This window comes from Octopus bimaculoides, chromosome 11, assembly GCF_001194135.2.
Source record: "Octopus bimaculoides isolate UCB-OBI-ISO-001 chromosome 11, ASM119413v2, whole genome shotgun sequence".
Taxonomy (NCBI): domain Eukaryota; kingdom Metazoa; phylum Mollusca; class Cephalopoda; order Octopoda; family Octopodidae; genus Octopus; species Octopus bimaculoides.
Genome location: NC_068991.1, coordinates 77,074,725 through 77,095,814, shown reverse-complemented (window position 1 = coordinate 77,095,814; position 21,090 = coordinate 77,074,725). Strand labels below are relative to the sequence as shown.

Genomic DNA, 21,090 nt, shown 5'->3' with positions numbered 1-21,090 from the left:
TGTGTGTGTGTGTGTGTGTGTGTGTGTGTGTGTGTGTGTGAACACACACACACACACACACACACACACACACACAATATCCCAGTTTCTATGCTTGGATAAAAGAGCAGGGCATCCCAAGTTTCTCTCTTCCACAGGATCCATTCACTTCAATGTGCAGCACTTCTTTATACAGCTGGCCTCCTCCATTAATATCACATGTCCAACCCACATGAATGCAGTCTTCTCTCTCTCCCGCACTACATTTGACTCCTGGCAGGTTCAGTTTTTCTTTTATCTTATTTGTGGTCCATCATTAACACATGCATGCATATCATCATCGTTTTAACATTCCTCTTTTCCATGCTCACATGAGTTGGATGGAATTTGTTCAGGCAAATTTTCTACAGCTGGATGTCTTCCCTGTCACCAACTCTCACTTATTTCTAAGTAAGGTAATATTTCCTCACGACCAGACATGTTTTCACAGGAGATTGGAAACAAATGACACTGCTTGCAAGACAGTGACATTCATTTACAACTATCACATGATATCAAGGCCAGGAGACAGCAACACACACAATGCACACACATACACACATATACATATATACACATATGATGAGATTCTTTCAGTTTCCATCTACCAAATCCAATCATAAGGTATCGGTCAGCCTGTGGCTATAGTAGAAAACAGTTACCTGAGGTGCCATACAGTGGGACTGAACCTGGAACCATATGGCTGGGACAAAATTTTCTTATCACACAACTGCACACACACACACACACATAGCCTAGAGATTAGGGCTTAGAGTGGTTAGTTCATGACCATAAAGCTGAAGGTTCAATTCCTGGCTGTGTACTGCATTGTGTCCTTAAGTAAGGTACTTCATTTCACATTGCCCCAGTCTACTTAGCTGAAAATGAGTACCAGTCAGGGGCTGGTGCAGTCATCTCTTCCTCTATCAGTTACATCCTCAATGTTCTGCTGGATCGAGGTTGGGTGGGCCAAAGAGATATCATTGCCAGCCTGTGTCTACAAAGGAACCGAAAGCCATTGGCAAAAGCATGGTAGATGCTCCCAAGTCACCATACTTGTGAGAAATGGTTATGGTCTGGTTTTAAGTACACACACACTTTCAATATTATAGGTCTCATGCGATTGTGTTCACAGTTATTTAATCAGAATGTGAAGAATGGGTGACAAATCTACCCTTCAGATAGTGATACTGTGGTATTGAAATGACAAGACAAATGAAATCCAGGCCCCTGATTTCCATTCAAAGAATATTTATCCACCCATGCAATGTTGGGCTAATTCTTGCAGTTTGTCACTAATATACTAGTGTGTGTGTGTGTGTGTATCTACATGTGTGTATGTAAATTTTTATTTACTCTGAAAGGAGAGGGGAAGTAGTCTCAAGCAATCAACAATTTTCTGGAATCAAAGAAAAGTCTTTTTTTTCCCTTCTGGGAACAAGAGTACAGGTGTTAATACATGCTTCTGTCTCAGTAGGAGTTATCAACGTGGCATTAACTACCCTGGCTCCAGTAGACACAGTTAGACATATACAAAAAGAGAGGAGAATATTTATGGCCAAAAATGTTCTATACACATGCACACACATAGACACATATATGTATAAAACATATGCACATTTATACATATAGCCTTTATATACAATCTGAAATACAAGCATGAATATATGGTGCGCGTGTGTGTGTGTGTGCGTTTGTGTGTGTGTGTGTGTGTGTGTGTGTGTGTGTGCACGTGCATAATTAAGGGTGTAATATGGATGTATTTACAGTAGCCAGAACTATAGCAAGTTGTTATAAAAGTGCATCTGCAGTCAGCTGCTTAGGGAGCTGCAGCAGAATCAGCTGACTGTAATAGGGTCCTACCATTTCAATGGAGGTAGAGCTTTGAAATAGAGAGTAAAGAGAAATGATGCAGTAAAAATGGAGAATGGGTAATGGTGGGGGTGAATGAGGGGATAGAAGGATATGATGAAAGAGCCAACGCAGTTTGGGGGAGGAAAGAGGATTGAAAGTGAGAGACAGGATAAGGAGAAAGGAGAAAAGTATAGGAAACGGTTAGGGTCAGTGAAGGAGAAAGTTCAAGTAAGAATGAATGAATTAGAGAAGAGAAGAAAACGAGAGGAAGGAAGGAAATCTGAAAGAGAAATAAAAGAGTAACAAAGAGAGAGAGAAAAAAACAGAGAGGAAAGGATGAAGGAGGGAGTGAAAGTATAAGAGAGATAATGATGAAAGTGGAAAGAGAACAAGAGAGAGAGAGAGAAAGAGAGAGAGAGAATGAGAAGAGTGTGTTGCACAAGATGGGAAGCGGGTAGGAGAGAGGTGGTAGAAGATGGGAGAGAAAGGTGCAAGTGAAAAAGATAGGAAAAGGAATTAGAAAAGTTGAGAAGATGATAATGAAAACAAGTGGAATGAGAGAATGGAATATGTTTGTATATAAGTTAGAAAGGAGTAAAAATAAGGTATGGGAAGAAGAGATGGTAAAAATCAAAACCAAGAGAAATGGAGAGAAAGAAGTAATGAGACAGGGTGTGAGGCAATATACATATACATAGCAGAATGACCAATTAAGAAATGGTTAGAATACGTTTTGGGAAAACAATAATATCCTTCTAATACAATGAAAGTGCACATTATAAATGAGTCAATATTTAGAGGGTTTGTCTCTGAGCCATAAAAATCTTCAAAGTGAACATAATTGTTTAACAATGGATTTAAATTCTGTTTTAACAATAGATAAGCACTGATTCAGTAATTATTCCGCATTCTATTTTTGTTAGTTTATGGATTAATGTGGTATTATTTTCAAGTTTCTTTTCTAGTGTGTGTTTTCTCATTTTGCCTCAAGAGAAAGGGAGTGAGATTACAAAGCTAACCTCTAAGCGCATGGTTTGGCCTCTAGGTAGAGACATGCATACAGCAATGCAGAGCCAGCAACTTTCAAAGACTATTACTTTTCATCCCCTCCCCTCTGTCTGCCACTGCTGGAATCAACCAATAAATGTAATAATAATAATATTGATAACCAAAGATTGGACTGATTGAAACATATTGTGACATACATATATACATAAAAGATAATGTTAACCATCCAAACAATTTAAACTATTATTATAACTTATCACAAATTCATAGATATTCCACTTTATCAATGGTGATTTCTAACATAGGTACATGGCCTCAGTTTTTGATAAATGTATATAGACAATTAATTCAACCACAGTACTTTATTTACTCCAGAAGAATGAAAAGCAATTTTAAGCTAAGCAGGATTTCAACTCAGGAGGTAAGGGACTGTAACTAAATGCAAGGAATTTTGTCCAACACTCTAACGATTCTACTAGTTCACTCGCCATTTGCATTTTATGACACTTTGGACTACAACTGTTTCTATTAATGAAAAGCAGTTGCCCTTCATGAGGTTCCTTGCTATTCGTAACTGTGTGGTAAATAATCAAAACCTATAATTTGGGATATGATATTTGAAATTTGTAGAAAATCTACACTGTTTTTTGTCAAAAATATCAGAAATATAAGTGCATGTTATTATTGATGGATATACAGTTCAAATCAAACATATAACTAAGCTATGTAGAAGTTACCTTTCTAATCTAGCCTCATCAGGAAGAAGAGTAACTACTGTTGGACTTTGTAAACTCAGTAAGACTGTCAACACAGTTCACAATAAAAAAGGGAATAGACAATAAACTGGCCTTCCTGGATGTACTAATAATTCACACACTGTGTAGATTTATGTCTCCAGCTGACATTCACTGGACAGTACCTGATTTGATTCCCACCATTCATGTAATATGGAGGAAGGAACTATTACCTACAACAGGGAGCAAAACTCATAGCATCTCAGACGTAAACCAAAAGAGATGCTGAGGCCCTTCATTGTATTATTATGCTAGCATAGTATCAGCTTCTAAGAGCAAAAATATAAGGGTCAGGAATATTAGTCAGAAAGCTGAAAGAATTGTATGAACTTTACTTAAAAGGTTGTTGAAAATTAGATCTGCAATCCATACAACATTAGAATAATATTCAAAAAGAGAAAGGACATGTCACCAATGTAGAACAATCTGAAGATAAGAGACAAGGAACAAGACTGGAAAATAAAACAATTGAAAGAATCAGGGCATATGTCAGGTTTTGATAACCTCATCAGTAGGACTAATATTCTTTTCTACTCTAAGCACAAGGCTTGACATTTTGAGGGGAGGGGCCAGTCGATTACATCGACCCCAGTACACAACTGGTACTTAATTTATTGACCCTGAAAGGATGAAAGGCAAAGTCGACCTTGGCGGAATTTGAACTCAGAACGTAAAGACAGACAAAATACCATTAAGCATTTCACCCGGCATGCTAACGATTCTGCCAGCTCGCCACCTTCAGTAGGACTAATATTAAGATGAACATCATATGCACACCTTTAATTAACAAAGAACATTATAACTGAAGACCAGAGAATCGTTATGCTTAAGACTTTCATTTACTATCATCTATTTTATGGGGGACACAATAGCTGAAACATTGTGACTCTAACAATCATGTGGAGGAATTTAGTCCAAACTGTATAACAATGATAATTCTTCATCCAAGAAATTCAAACAAAAACCGTGTGTACTGTTAGCTGCATATATATATATATATGTATATATATATATATCATAACGAATGCATATATTGGTACAGAGTGTTTTTGTTTATTCATCTTGCAGTTAGAATGGTCATCAAGATTGCAGTTATTAATGTCTTTTGTTTCAGTGAGTATACTTATGTGCTCGTTAATGAGGTGGTTTTGTTGCTACTGATGACAGTTTGTTTGATGAAAGAGGACAACATAGTTAATAACTCAAAAGTGAGATTCAGAGATACACACTCTAAAAGGATTTTAATAACAGGAAGTTTGATTCTAAGTGTCTCTGGTGGAATACTTAATCGAAACAAGCACGCATAATCTGAAGTATGCTCAATTCATTACATTTACTCAGATAATTAATCACATACAAACAGCACATGCACACACATCCGGGTTTCAATATATACAAAATATAATAAACCATAAATGAGATTTTATATAAATAATATTAGCCAATATACATTTGTAAATAATACAATTTGAAAATGAAAGCCTGAAATTTAACTGAGCAAGAGGTTCACAATTATTTATGCACTTGAATTAAGTTTGTATTGTTAATATTTTAATCAAATGCTGAAAGGTATAAATGATTACATTCAGGATTAAAACAATGTGTATTTCCCTGCTGCACACTCTACAGGAGACTTCCAATATAATTCTTATTTTTGCTATTGCAGTATAGCTTATATGTGTTTAGCAACTAACAATCTCTTGCTCTCTCTCTCTCTCTCTCTCTCTCTCACACACACACACACACACACACACACACACACACTCACACACACTACGGCACTCTGTCGGTTATGATGGCAAGGGTTCCAGTTGATCCGATCAATGGAATAGCCTGCTCATGAAATTAATATGCAAGTGGCTGAGCACTCCACAGACATGTGTACCCTTAAAGTAGTTCTTGGGGAGATTCAGCATGACACAAAGTGCGACAAGGCTGGCCCTTTGAAATACAGGTACAACAGAAACAGGAAGAAAGAGTGAGAGAAAGTTGTGGTGAAAGAATACAGCAGGGTTCGCCACCACCCCCTGCTGGAGCCTCGTAGAGCTTTAGGTGTTTTCACTCAATAAACACTCACAACACCTAGTCTGGGAATCGAAACCATGATCCTATGACTGCGAGTCCACTGCCCTAAACACTCGGCCATTGCGCCTCCACACACACACACACACACACACACACACACACACACACACACACACAAGATGTAAAACTGTTTCATTTTCAACCCAGACCAAAATAGACATGTGTGTCATATGAGCTGGCAGTCTTTTGGTCTTTTCATCTCTTCACTAATTAAGAATATTTGAACAACAATGAATTCGACTGTCATAACAACCAGAAAAGACATGTTTTCACCTTTTTAATGAGAAACTGGACATGTTGTTGTGATCTGGCTCAGGTCCCCTCTGAATGAGGAGACTTGCAATCAATTACATTCCAGCTCAGATCATACCATTTGTTTTTTATCTAGGGTTATCTAGGACTACATTATCAAATGTTTCTCCTACTTTTTAAGGTTATATGTTGTGCTTTGAAAAAGGTTTGGCTGCTATTTCAAGAAGGCTGGAGTGAGTGTTCAGAGGCTGCCGTGGCTTGTCTTATATTTCTTTCATTCATTAGACTGTGGTCATGCTGGGGCAACACCTTGAAGAACTTTTGGTCAAATGAATTGACCCCAGTACTTATTTTATCAAACTTTGTTGTTTTTTGCTGAACTGCTAAGTTACAGTGACATAAGCACACCAACACTGGTTGTCAAGCCATGGTGGGGGACAAACACACACACAGACACAAAGACACATGCTTATATATATATATTTATATATATATGACAGGCTTCTTATAGTTTCCATCAACCAAATTCACTCACAAAGCTTTGGTTGGCCCAAGGCTTTAGTAGAAGACGCTTGCCCAAGGTGCCATACAGTGGGACTGAACCCAGAACCATGTGGTTGAGAAGAAAGCTTCTTACAACACAGCCATGCCTGCTCAATTTACTCGTAGAAGTTTCCATGGTAATGATAAAATTAGCGATATTCAAAATAGCAAAAGTAGTAATTGCTGTGGCAGATTTTGTGTATTGTTTCAGTTTTGTTTAATTAATTTGCTTCATCAACCTTTTAATCAGAAGTCAACAATTCTGAAGCCTGCAATATCAATCTAGGACCAAAACATCCCAATTCAAAACTGTTAATTTGATTTTTGAAACTCGCAACTCTAAACATAAAACTTTTTTATTCCTCCCTCAATTATCTTCATGTCATAATGACAGAAGACAACTTCAGTGTGAAACATTAGATCTTTTCTTTTTTTTCTTTATCATTGATAAAGTAGGTGCAAGAATGGTTGTGTGGTAAGCGGTTTGCTTTCCAATTCCATTGTTTGGGGTTCAGTCCCACACTATGTGACACCTTGAGTAAGGGTCTTCTATAATAGCCTTCACCTGACCAAAGCCTTGTGAGTGGATTTGATTGAAAGAAACTGAAAAACGCCTATTTTGTGTGTGCACGTGCATGCATGTGTATGTGTGTGTTTCTACCTTATTGCCTTGGCATTGCATGATAGATGTACGTAAGCATCACCATCATGCAAGCAGTGTCCTTCATTTCCAGTTTTCCAAGACATACCGAGTAACAGGGAAATATTACCTTACTTGGAAATACATGAGGATTGGCAACAAGAAAATCCGCCTCAACAAATTCCATCTTACCCTTGCAAGCATGGAAAAATGGACATGATGATGATGATGATGATGATGATGATGATGATGATGATGATAAAGGGCATATCTTGTTCCAGTTACATCAGATCCAGAGCTTTGTTCCACATTATTCTATAACATTTAGTTTTACTTTGAAACAGTGTACACCATTCTAATTTTTCCTGCCTCACTCTAGAATTGTTCAACTTCACTCCACTTCAGAACGGTTACTTTCATTCTGGAACAAACTCATTCATTTCACAGCACTTCACTTCTTCCACACTTCAAAAATCTTGCATTTATTTTTGAGTTCCCTGCCTCACTCTAGAATTTTCAGATCCACACTCATTTATTTCATTTGAAGAAGAATTCTTATTTTATTCAGAAGCTCCCTGCCTCACTCTAGACAGTAGCATCATTGGAATAAGATTGTAATTTTTCAAACAACTGATCTCATCCTAAGAAATTTTTAAAATGTTCAATATTTAAATCTACATTATTAGTTTTTGACTGGCTTAAACTTTCAATGTCATCAGGTGTTTATCCCTGACTGTGTACAACACCAGGCTATTCATTGCCCTTAATTTTGAAATAGAGGATCCTACTTCAAACCCAACTTGGTATTATGTGAATACTTGAGAGTAAGATACCTTTTTTACAACCAGTAATCAAACATAATGTAGTAAATATTGTCATTGTTAAAGATGAGACTACTTTTCAAAAATTATAATCTTATTAACAACAATACATTTCAGTTATTTGAACATTCAAGAATTCTTGGAATCCTGATAACTTTTTAACAATGTTTCTTAGTCTTTAGTTTTTATTACATTTTTTTCTTTCAAAACAACTCAACAACCATTCTCTTTACTCTTTTGCTCTTTTACTTGTTTCAGTCATTTGACTGCGACCATGCTGGAGCACTGCCTTTAGTCGAGCAAATCGACCCCAGGACTTATTCTTTGGAAGCCTAGTACTTATTCTATCGGTCTCTTTTGCCGAACCGCTAAGTTACAGGGACGTAAACACACCAGCATCGGTTGTCAAGCGATGTTGGGGGGACAAACACAGACACATAAACATATACACACACATACATACATATATATATATATATATATATATATATATATATATATATATACATATATACGACGGGCTTCTTTCAGTTTCTGTCTACCAAATCCACTCACAAGGCTTTGGTCGGCCCGAGGCTATAGTAGAAGGCACTTGCCCAAGGTGCCACACAGTGGGACTGAACCCAGAACCATGTGGTTGATAAGCAAGCTACTTACCACACAGCCACTCCTGTGCCTATGAGCACAGTTACATAAAATTCTTCAGAAGGTTTAATTTTTTTTAATCATCAATGTTACAAGCCTTTTGTCAATCAAAGATTCAAAGACTTTTCTTTACTGCTTAAAACTATTATTGACAAACATATAATATTTCTTATACAAAATCAATATTCATATCTTTTATTTTTTTTAGGGGCATTGTAAAATAAATGAAGTGAAATGGCTTCAACTGGGAATCAAATCTAGGTCAGAGATGCGACTCAATCTTAGAATGAACTGCGTATTTTAAATTCCAAGACTAAATAGCTTAATGATCTATTTCTATTTTTATAATTTTGATATGTGCAGCTGTACAAATCAATACACTTCTCTTTATTTTCTCATAATTTGTCTTGTTACTACCTATCAATGACACCTCTGGCTATATTAAGGTGTCACTAATCATATCACTGCTAATAACATTGTGTTTGAGGAACCTATTTTATCAGAACTGATGTTATGACAGCTTCAATAAAAGAATTCAATCTTAAGATTCCGTCTCTTTTCACAAACACATCAGTTTTCACTCATCAAAACAGAAGAAGTCAAGACTTAATTGCATACATTGTATTTCAGTTTAGAATAGATTTTAGATAGAAGTTTACTGAAGATATGACTGAATCTAATAATAATAATAATAATAATAATAATAATAATAATAATAATAAATGCCCGGATGCAGTACCAAGCTGTGGCTGTCATGGCTTCTGATCTTAACTGACTGGAAGTGTTATCGTGTACATTGCTTTGTCTCGGCATAAAAGATGGACTGCAGCAAATATTCTGCTCAATGCCACAGATTTGCTTAACAAGTCGGGCATGTCCTTTAGTGGCTGCCGATATGTGCATCTCTGATCATGAGCAGGAGTAGTGGGGGAGCATCATAATCATGTGTTGAAAGGAATTCTTTGGGGCTTGAATAATTCACCTTTTGAAACATGGGCATTTTGTTCAACATCCTTAACCCTTATTCAGGGACCTTTTGAGCAGGATGGGCTACTCGACCTGAAGAAAATTCTAACTGGGCCCCACCTGCGAGGTCATGCATTGTTAATTTTGATATGAGATCACCATGTCGCGCACATATGGTCGTGATGCATGTGCCTAGCATACCCTTATCAGACGGGTAGTCGTGATGGGTATACTGGGCTTCGTATATTTGCACCCCACTAATGTTCCTTCCAGCATCAGACTAAATTTCCAGTTTGAAATATATTATGGTCATAATTTGTACATCTTGAATCTGATATATATTCTTGGAAGGTGAGGTACTGATTTCTTCTCAAATTGTAAGATTTCCTCATGTTAATTATTACTATAATCCATACGGACATTCTTGGATTTGAACTTGTCTCATTCTGCTTGAACTACTTCTCCCATGGATACATTCTACCATTAATTCACATTGTTGTATCAATCTTCATGTAGCTCTACTGCACACCAGAGCCAATCATTTGTTTCTCAGTTTATACACAATCAGCTTTTCTCATAAATTAATATCACATATCCTCTGAACATATGTAGAGCATTCTTCCCTACAAGTCTCTCTTTCTCTCACTCACACACACACACACACACACACACACACACACACACACACACACACACACACACACACACACACACACACACACACACACACACACACACACTCACATACACAAACAAAATGTGCTTTTTCTACTCTTTAAGGCCATTACTGTTCATTTGCTTTCAATGACATTCTTGGAGTGATTTCTGATATGAATAATTTATTTATGAGGCTTTAGTTATTTTGTGATTTTCAATTGCTTAACTATTTGTTTCTTTTTGTAATTAGGAAGAGGTGCAACAGATTTTAATAATGTATTACTGACACCTCTGTCAACCATAGCAAAATTTGCATTTCTAATCTTGAGTCCTGAACAAATACCGTGAAGTGTTAAACCAGCTATCTATTTTCTGCAACCACCAAATAAAAAGCTAGAAAAAATTATTTCACTTATTAAATGTTTGAACTGGATTAATTTCCAGTGATGCTCAGGTAATAAAATTCACATACATACAAATTATACAGCTGAAATCGATTCACAAATCTTCATTACATAAATCGAGCTTTAACACTCTGGACACTAGCTATAAGCCTTTAGGAATGTGATAGATTAGCAGCTATTTCTCAATGATCTGTGTCTGCAGCCTGGAAAGGATTTCAGTTGTAGATTTCACTGTTTTGCCTATCCGTTGCCACTAATGTCTTTGAAAGTCATGAATATTACACCATGGGAATGTTATCCCACTCGCCTATAAATATTACATATTGTATGTACATAAAAAATATGTAAGGATTTAAAATTTCACAGCTCTGTTGCTCATGTTTTAGCGAACTAAAAGTAATGACACAATAAAGTGTTTGATTCTTAGCACATCCTTATTAGTCTTTTTCAAGTCATGTGATCTTGCTGTAATCATCAATGATGGCATTTTTTTTTTTTTTGTAGTCTTGGAAATGAAGTCTATTGCTGCCATTAGATGGGATATAAGATGCCTTGTTACCATCTGACATGCAGAGCAATGCTGCATTTTGGCTATTCTCATTGCAAAGTATAACCATTTAAATGATACTATTTTCTGTACTTGCATACGAAAGTCAACACGTTTGTAGTAAAGGCCTCACCAAGCTGAGTTAAGATATGATATTTTCTTGCTTGTTATAGACTGCATACTCTCTTTCCTTTAACAGTGGAGTTAGTAAATTGTATGTGAATATTATTATATTCACATAGGATTTGCCAACTTCATTGTTTGTTCTCTTTTAATGTTAGATATAACATAATTGTTCAGAACAGAGGAAGCTATAAGTATGATTGATGTAGAAACTTTTGAAGGAGTTTTCTATCAATCCAATAACAGGGATTTTCTTACATTTGCAGTTATTGAGCTTAGTGAGCATATGTTTGAAAGGGTGCAATTGCATTTGTTATCAGATTCATTTATTTTAAAGTTATATTTTGATGATTTTTTTCCATTAGTGATATATTTTATACATGTCAATTGGATAATTTTCATATTGGTTTTCTTCAGTATCATGTAATATTTACAGCTATGTGAAAAGTAATTTCTAATTATCATTAAGAATTTTACACACATACACATGCATGCACACATGCACACGCACACATAACACACACGGGCACACATAAATGTATGTGTATATATATATATACATATGTATACACACACACACATCTAAATATGCATACATCTATATTCATACATATAAACATACTCACACATTTATATGTGTATTTGTGTATGTATATGTATGAATACACATACATACACATATACTAATATACATGCATACATATAATTACACACACACACACACACACACACACACACACACACACACACACACACATATATATATATATATATATATATATATATATACACTGGAGCCTGGTGCAGCATTCTGGCTCGCCAGTCCTCAGTCAAACCATCCAACCCATGCCAACATGGAAAGCAGACGTTAAATGACGATGATGATGATGATGATGATGATGATGATGATGATGATGATGATGATATAGATATGCATACACATACACAATACAAACAGCGTAATGAAAAGTAAATGTGACCCTTTAACTTTATTATTAAGAAACTGCATTATGAGTCGTCTAACATTATATTTTCAAATTTTGCCTAGCATATGAGGTACTTAGTATACATGCACACATTCATTTTTCAATTGATTAACATCCATTTTTCCATGCTGTCATGGGTTTGGATAGAAATTTATCTGAGTCAGAATTTTAACTACAGATACTTTTCTTGTTTTCGATATAAGAGATAACATTATTCCACAGGTCTTCAAAACCACTGGTCTTGACATCAGAATGTCTTGTGACTGGTCTTGACATCAGAATGTCAACATCAGTACCGCTTCATTCTAGCAATGAAAAGCATGGTATATGTAAATGCACACGCAAACATGTATAAATATAAATAGATTCTGTCTCCCAAATTCCTTCATATGACATTGGTCAGCCCAGGGCAATAGCAGACACTTATCTAATGTGTTGTATAGTGGGACTGAACTCAAATCCATGTGACTGCAAAGTGAACTTCTTAACTGCTGCATACATGTGCACACACACACACACACACATATTTAACGTGTTGGTGTATTTCAAACAAATTGTTGTACAAATGACATGTCTGCAGTTCAATGTGGTTTTGCGTTTAGGCCTAAACACCAAGAGTCCATCTTGAATTTCTCTCAAACCTTCCACTCTGCCTCTGAATGTCTATCCGATGAGATGAATTTGCCCTACATACTTATGAACCTTTAAGTCATGTGGATATGAGTCAAACTCTTATTAAATATACAATATATATAATACATATATATACATTACACTACCTAGCAGTAAACCAAAAGTCACCAGGAGGAAGTGCCCTCTTAAGATATAGGCACACAGACCATTTATCTACGGCAGGGGCTGCCAAACTTTTTCAACCATCGACCCCCTTTAGCCACTTCTCCTTCCACATCTTAATATCCTACCCTACCTTACCATATCTTAAATGTGTACCGGGTACTGATGCTGGCAATTACAATGTTAGCTAAAAAATACATGTATGACAAATTAAGAAATTCTATCGACGATGACACACTTTTTACATTTAAAACTACGTTTACGAATATACATTATTAAATTTTCAATTTTTATGAAATTGTTTTCACGGTTAGAAAATGTGAAAAATGCATTATATTGCTGGAATATCTTTTATTGAAATTGACAACATCAATATGAGGGATGAGCATAGCACCGACTAAACAATTTCAAAACGTTCATCTGGGTGAGCTGGTCTTTTGCACACCGATCCCCATTCAACTCCTTGGCTATCATCAACTCCCTGTAATTCCTCACTGAGCCCTAGGGGTTTCATCAGACCCCCTTTGGTGACCCCCTGATCTAGGAAGTAGGGACAGAGATCAAGGGACCCAGTGCTAAATCTATATATGCTGTGACATGCCGTCAATAAATGAATGTTGGGGGTCCCAGTGCATTGCTTTACTTGTGGGTGACATTAATGCTTTTCAGACAGCTGTGCCAGGAGGGTGGGGTTTCTGTAAGTAACAACAACAACAAACTATGTTTTATATATAAGAAACATGTTTTGGATTAGTGGGTTGTATGGTTTCAATACTCCATTATATATGTTTCTTGAGAACTAGGCTGTACATAGAAATTATTGAAAAGTTTCTTTGGAAATTGTCTCACCAACTATATAAGAAACAAAGAGACAAATATGCTGCACAGGGACTTGAAGAAATCTGAAACAAAAATTGAAGCACAGTTCTGAGAATGCTATGCATACATACCTGTTTGTAAGTCATTGTATACACCAGGAACATGGGTGACTTTTATCCAGCACAGGATGTAAAAACATAACTAAAATAGAAAGATAAAAAAAAAAAATTAATAAAGTATTTCTCCTTTTATAGAAGATAAAAATGGACAAATGCTGTAAAGAATAAAAGAAACAAAATGAATGAATATTTCTCAAGCTCTCAATACTACCAAGAGAATTATATACTTAAAGTATATATATATATATATATACATGTGTGCATATGTGTGTGAGAGCATGCACATGTGAACACACATATTACACACATATACACATAAAATATTCTTTGATTACATAAACTCATGCATATTCCAGTGGAAAAAAAAGTATGCAATATGGAGTTTTGTGGCAGATGTTTTACAATATTTTATTTTGAGTTTCTGAAATCTGAGTTCAAATTACTCTTGAACCACTTAAGTATTTTAAATCAAAAACACCATCAAATAAATACAAGCAATACAAGTGGATTGAATCACCCATCAATATCACTTCACATTCTTCTCTGTGTGTGTGTGTGTGTGTGTGTGTGTGTGTGTGTGTGTGTGTGTGTGTGTTAAAGAAATATAAAATGATAAACACTTCTTAGAATTTATTACAACATAATCTGATATACACATAAAAACGTGTGCATGTGTGCACATATGTATGTGTGTGTGTGCACATATGTATGTGTGTGTGTGCACACATGTATACATATATGTACATATATATACATATATCATTGATACATGTGGGAAAAAAAATATTAATATTCAAATTTATCAGATATGCTTTTTATTTAGAAACAAGATAGAAAAAATCCATATGATGGCCATCCCAGTGATTTCAATGCATGAGTGTTTGAAGGAAAAGGTTAAAAAAAAAGTGAAACAAAGAAAAAAAACACCTTAAAATAAAAAAAAGAATAAAAGAAACTGCATCTATTTGCAATGGATGCGTAAATGTAATTGGAGTCCAGGGATGGATTTTGCTGTGAAGTCACAATGGAAACACTGATGATTGTGATTTTGGCTGGGATTGGACAAATGTGTTTGTTGATGGCAGGATATAACTCTTTTGTTGTTCTGTCTTTTTGAACTCCAATTGTTTCGATGCATCATCACACATTCTACACCATGCAGATCAATCAAGGCAATGACTTCCCCAAAATGTCACATTAAGCTGTGGAGACTTTAGCGATTGCTTCAACTTGGCTTTGGATCTAAGGACAGGTCTTCCCTTGCCATGACGTCCCTCTGCTTTTTGGCCATATTAAAGCATTTTTGGAATGCAGTCAGTTTTCATTCAAACAACATGTCCTACCCATCTGCACTGAATTCTCAGCAGCATGCTTTGGATACTGGAGATATCACATATCAAGGTTATATATTTATTCATTGCTGCTCAGTTTCAAACATGCATGTCATCACTTCATTATCACCTGCTTTATTATTGTTTTCTCCATTCACAATGGATTTTTGTATAATTTCTATCTGTCAAATGTTACTCATAAGACATTGACCAACCTGAGGAGGCAAGAGAGGACACTTGACCAAGGTGGTTGCAAAGCAAATTTCTTAACCACACAGTTATGCCCACACCAATATGTGTGTAGAGATAGAGAGAGATTATTTAAAATCTAAAGCTAAGTTATCAATACAAATGTAAGCTAACATCAAAATTAAAGATTTTGCAAATCACTAGATAACAAGTTTAGTAAAGTATCAAAAGTAAAAATAAAAGCAAAAATTTTATCATTAACCTATGGCAGTATCAAGCCTGAACTCCTGTAGTTTGATGTTTTTTAGGTAAAAGATGAATGGCAATGGAAATTTAAAGAGAAATAATCAGGTGAAAAATGATTGAAAAGATTTTGTAATAATAATACTGTGTCTTTAATAAAGACACAGTAATCATGAAAAGAGGAGAGATTTGTGCGAATGAACATAGAGAGGAGAGTTATGTAGCTTTTAGTTGAAATGAAGAGAACCCATTGTAATTGGAAAATAACAGACAGAGAAAAGAAACAGTGCATCTGTCAGCCAGTTGTAACATGCTCCCAATCTGCTAAATATACTTTTATTTAATGCAGCCTAGGTTGCTTGTGTATGTAGCACTCCCTTATTCCAAAGTGGGTCATATTTGAACTTTGTTAGAAAATTGGCAACTCACCAGATCTAAGGCATTTCCTCATCCTGCAAAAATGCAGATTTGGGTAGTGTTATAAGTTTGTTATAAGAGATCATCGGAGGCTACAAAACCTAGTTTTTGTTCAAATTTTTCAAGGTTTCAGTTATGTATTATTGTGTACAAGGAGTGGATAATGTACGACTGCTCTCTTGATGTGTTTAATTATTTAGTAAGTGTTCTTGTTATGAACAAGTTCACCTGCCACATACAAAGTCTACTTTTACTAAAAGTCTGCCTGTGATTCCACTATTCTAGAATTTCTATCAACTTCATTTCTGCATAGCAAGCACATTTCTCTGAGGTAGCAAAGTTTTGTCTTCTATTCTGCTTACAAAATCTTAACCTTGTCTAGGTTTACTTTGAAGCCTGATTAAACAACACTGTATTGTCAATTTCCCACCATTTCTGCTCGTTTAACCATAGGTCAATGCCTCTCCATTTTGACTGTCATTTTACACCACAAATTCTCCATAAACAATCAATCTCACTCCATGTAATTTTTCTCTCTCTCTCTTCTTTTTTCTGTATTCATCCTGGTTTCAACAGTCTGACAAAAGCTAAAATTTATCTTTTACCTTAGATCAATTTTACTCCAAGGGTTAAATATCCATCTTTCCTTCAGCTATACACCCACACAAAAATACAAACACATACAGGTTGTGTCAGCTATGGCAGCTGTGCACACCCCACACTACCACAATATACTCAAACACACAACATAAACATACAAATATACATACACATATACACATGGCGTAACTCACACACACACATACAACTCATTCCCCCATTGCCTCCCATTTATTTTTGTTCTCTTAGCTGCAAAACCCATTGTACTACCTCTATTTCCTCTCTTCAACCATCCACTTACAGCATTTTACAAAACTAATAACACAATCAATCCCACTCCATGTAATTCTTTTCTTTCTCACTTCCTTTTCTTTATTCTTTCTTTCCTCTCTTTTTTCTGCTTTTTTTTTATGAAGAAGAAACTGTCCAAAACGTAAAACATTCCTCTTTTTTTTTTCTCCATTCTAATTTTAAACTAATATGCAAAACTTTGTGTTTCTTTTGTCTGTTTTGTTCAGGAGTCATTTTCTTGGAATTTTGGACAAATAAAAACAACATATAATATAATTCTGTGAACATAAACAGAATAGAAAAGAAAACTGAAGGAGGTGGTGTGATGAACGTTTTGGATAATTTTGAAAAAGAGGATAAAACTGATTTCGAAATAACATTGGATGTGTTCCTAAATCTAACCACGAGATAACTAGTACAAGGGGAATAACTTATTTGAATAGTGATGTAAGAGATTTTACCAGACAAAGTAACGTTTGATATTTAATAAAGAGTAAATATTAATTAATATAAAGATGGTAATGTATATGTAATTAATCATCATCATCATCATCATCATCATCATCGTTTAACGTCCGCTTTCCATGCTAGCATGGGTTGGACGATTTGACTGAGGACTGGTGAAACCAGATGGCTACACCAGGCTCCAATCTGATTTGGCAGAGTTTCTACAGCTGGATGCCCTTCCTAAAACAATATTGAATGGTAAAAATTCTAAAGGATTAGGCGATATTGAGAAAATATTGCAATTTTATGAAGAAAATCAAGAATGGTACAAATAAATAAATTAAAGTGTATTCGTTAAAAATATAAGAAAAAAATTTATTATTTAAGGGGTTTGAATTCTGTCTAAATAAGGATTTGAGGGTAATAATTGAGAAAGTAAAACTAAAGTGAGTTGGAACAATAATACTGTATAAACTATATGACTGGGAACGTAAATGATACATTGACGATTATTTTAGATAAAAGGTTCTATCTAGATAAAAAGTTGAAAGGTGTTAATTGAAGAAGTAAAGCTAAACGGTAAAGGTGTATATGATTAAAATATAGACAAGACATAAAAGATTCATGAATTTGACAAAATTTATATGAAGCTAAGAGGTAAACAGGCATTTATTTAAAAGGTAGACTTAATATTTTTGATGAATAGACTCAAAAAGGTTAACTAAATTCTTTTTTTTTTTTTTTTATTATGTTGTTAGATTTAAATTGAAAGGTAATAGATTGAGAAAGGCAGTGACAAAGGAAGTAAGTCTAATAACATTGATGAAGTTATAATAGGAAGAGGGATGAAAAATGTGAAAGAGCATATTAATTAAGATTTACAGGAACAAGGATATGAGAAAATATTAGATAAAATATTAAAGCTATAGTGTGGTAACTTAATTTGTAGGAGGGGTAGTACATTGTAATCATGATTTAATTATGTTAATCAGAAGAAAAAGATCAATTCAGGCTCCAGTATATATAAATTGACCAACTCTGCAAGGATATGAAAACAAATTGTAATAGATCAATTTAAGGATATAAAAATACTGTATTTAATTAGTTAGGGAACCATGAAAGTGTAATTGGAAAGGGAGATCAAAATTAAATAAACAAGTAAAATAAATTCAGATAATTTTATAATGCACATGAATTTAGAGATGTGAAATAATGTATTTAATTAGTTCGGGAACCATGGGAGAGTAATTAGGAAAAGGAATACGTAAGACAAAAAGTGTTCAAAGTCGAATAAATATGTAGAAGGAATTTATACAGAAAAGTGTAAATTTGGAATTAAGATTATACAATGAGGAAGAATGAATGAAGATGGTGAGTTTATGAGAGGAGTCATGGCTAACTGGAGAGTAAATAATTATATATATCCTGTGATTGAAATGTAAAGGTGAAAACAAAGAAAGACAGAGTAATGTTAGTGGTAGAGGTAATTAATATGCTTAAAATTTTTGTAAAATCCTAAAAGCCATGTGTATGAGGGATGAAATCCTTTCAGAATGTGTATTTAAGGTTAAGTCACTGATGCTAAGATTTCCAAACATTCCCACATGCAACCTCCCACATGCAACCTCCCACATTTTTTTTTCTTGCATGTTTCTAATGTAGGATTTATTAGCTTTGGAGAATAAGATATTCCAGTTTAGATCATAAGGTAGAGGTTTATTTTCCAATTCTCCAATGTAGCTAAATAGCAAACTTTTATTCTAAACCTTTTTTAAAATTAATTTAGCCATTTAAAAATTCCTCAAATTATACAGTCAACCTTCTGTTAGTGTCAATTTCATAAAAAAAGAAATATTTCAACTCTGCATTCTTTGCAATAAATACTTCATTTTTAATGTGGAATGTTGTTAATTCTGGAGCAGTTTTTAACAAACATTTAAAATTATTATGCTTTTTTGAACTTTTATTCACCACAAACACATAATAAAAAAACTGACAGTCAAACATCTCAACTATAAACTGACAATCAAACATCTCAACTATAAACAGTAGTTCTAAATAATTGTGCTTTCTATTGAGGACAGAAAGTTTCATCAAAACAATTTACTCCTAGATACGAAATTCTGACTGGAAACAATAAACAACAACAGCTTCTCCATTCACATTGTTCAAAACCTATGGCTGCCAAGTACTTAATCCCTCAGAACTATGTTATATCAGGAAACATAAAAATAAACATCCTAATAGCAAACTTACTAAGAACAATTTGAAATATATCTCAATTGTGTCAAATCTGCGAAATAAGAAAAAGCTTGCATTAGACTTCCTCCCCTACATGCAATTCTTCAGGCATAACCAAAAGAATTGAATCAGGGAGTACAAAGGAACTATGAAAAAAAAAAGTTAGAAAGCAACATTAAAAATGATACAAATGGAATCTGCCTGTATGTTTGGAGCAAGACATTGAATACATTATAAAGAATAAAGAAGATAAATAAGCAAGACAAGCTCACGGTATAATAAGAACAAATCCTGTTGTTATTCCCAAAGGTGAACTAGCTTATAAATTCAAGAGAGCATTAAGCAAATTGAAAATTGAAATCGTTGGAAAACTAAGCAGTTACATTAAATCACAAATAAAATACACCCTTTCAAAAAGACCACCTGTATCAAGAACAATAGTTTTGTATACAAAATGAATCTAAAGGTAAAATTGTAAAACTAGAAATGTAGAGTACCATATGAGCTGCATGGAGAGTGAATGCAACAACACCACCTTAACTTAGCAAAAAGAATAGAAAAGCATTGGTGCATGAAAAGTAAAAAGAAATCAACATTTGCACTCTATTAGCATGTCAATGAGAAACATTAGTGGTTTGATAAATAAGATCAAAGTAAAAATTCTATCAATGCACCCATATGACCCCCCATTAATCTAAGCAGAAGATGGCGTGTATATATATATATATATATGTGGCTTAGTGTTTAGGGTGTCAGCATATATATATGAGAAAAGGTTGAGTTCTATTTCATCTTTTGCTTTGAGTGGGTTCCGAAGTTAGCTTTCTAATAAAGATTCTTCAAATTAAATTGGTATCTTACTATTGTATTTTTTTTAAATATGAAAATGTTACAAGTATAAAGTATGTTATGAGCATTTATAGAACACGCATCCTTTATAAACAATTAAAGATGGAGAAGAGAAGGTGTTAAAAATTTTATAAAATTTTAAATTCATATATTTATATGTATATGTATCATCATCATCATCATCATTGTTTAACGTCTGCTTTCCATGCTAGCATGGGTTGGACGATTTGACTGAGGACTGGTGAAACCGGATGGCAACACCAGGCTCCAGTCTAATTTGGCAGAGTTTCTACAGCTGGATGCCCTTCCTAACGCCAACCACTCAGAGAGTGTAGTGGGTGCTTTTACGTGTCACCCGCACGAAAACGGCCACGCTCGAAATGGTGTCTTTTATGTGCCACCCGCA

At 34.7% G+C, this 21,090-nt stretch overlaps 1 long non-coding RNA gene across 2 annotated transcripts in view; it reads right to left on the bottom strand.

Moving 5' to 3' along the window:
* Positions 1-21,090, bottom strand: part of LOC106867980 (uncharacterized) — a 637,828-nt gene that overhangs the window by 516,761 nt on the left and 99,977 nt on the right. For both annotated transcript variants that reach the window (XR_008265237.1, XR_008265236.1), the window contains exon 2: positions 14,089-14,158. This is a non-coding gene — a long non-coding RNA (uncharacterized LOC106867980). The remainder of the gene's footprint in view (positions 1-14,088; positions 14,159-21,090) is intronic.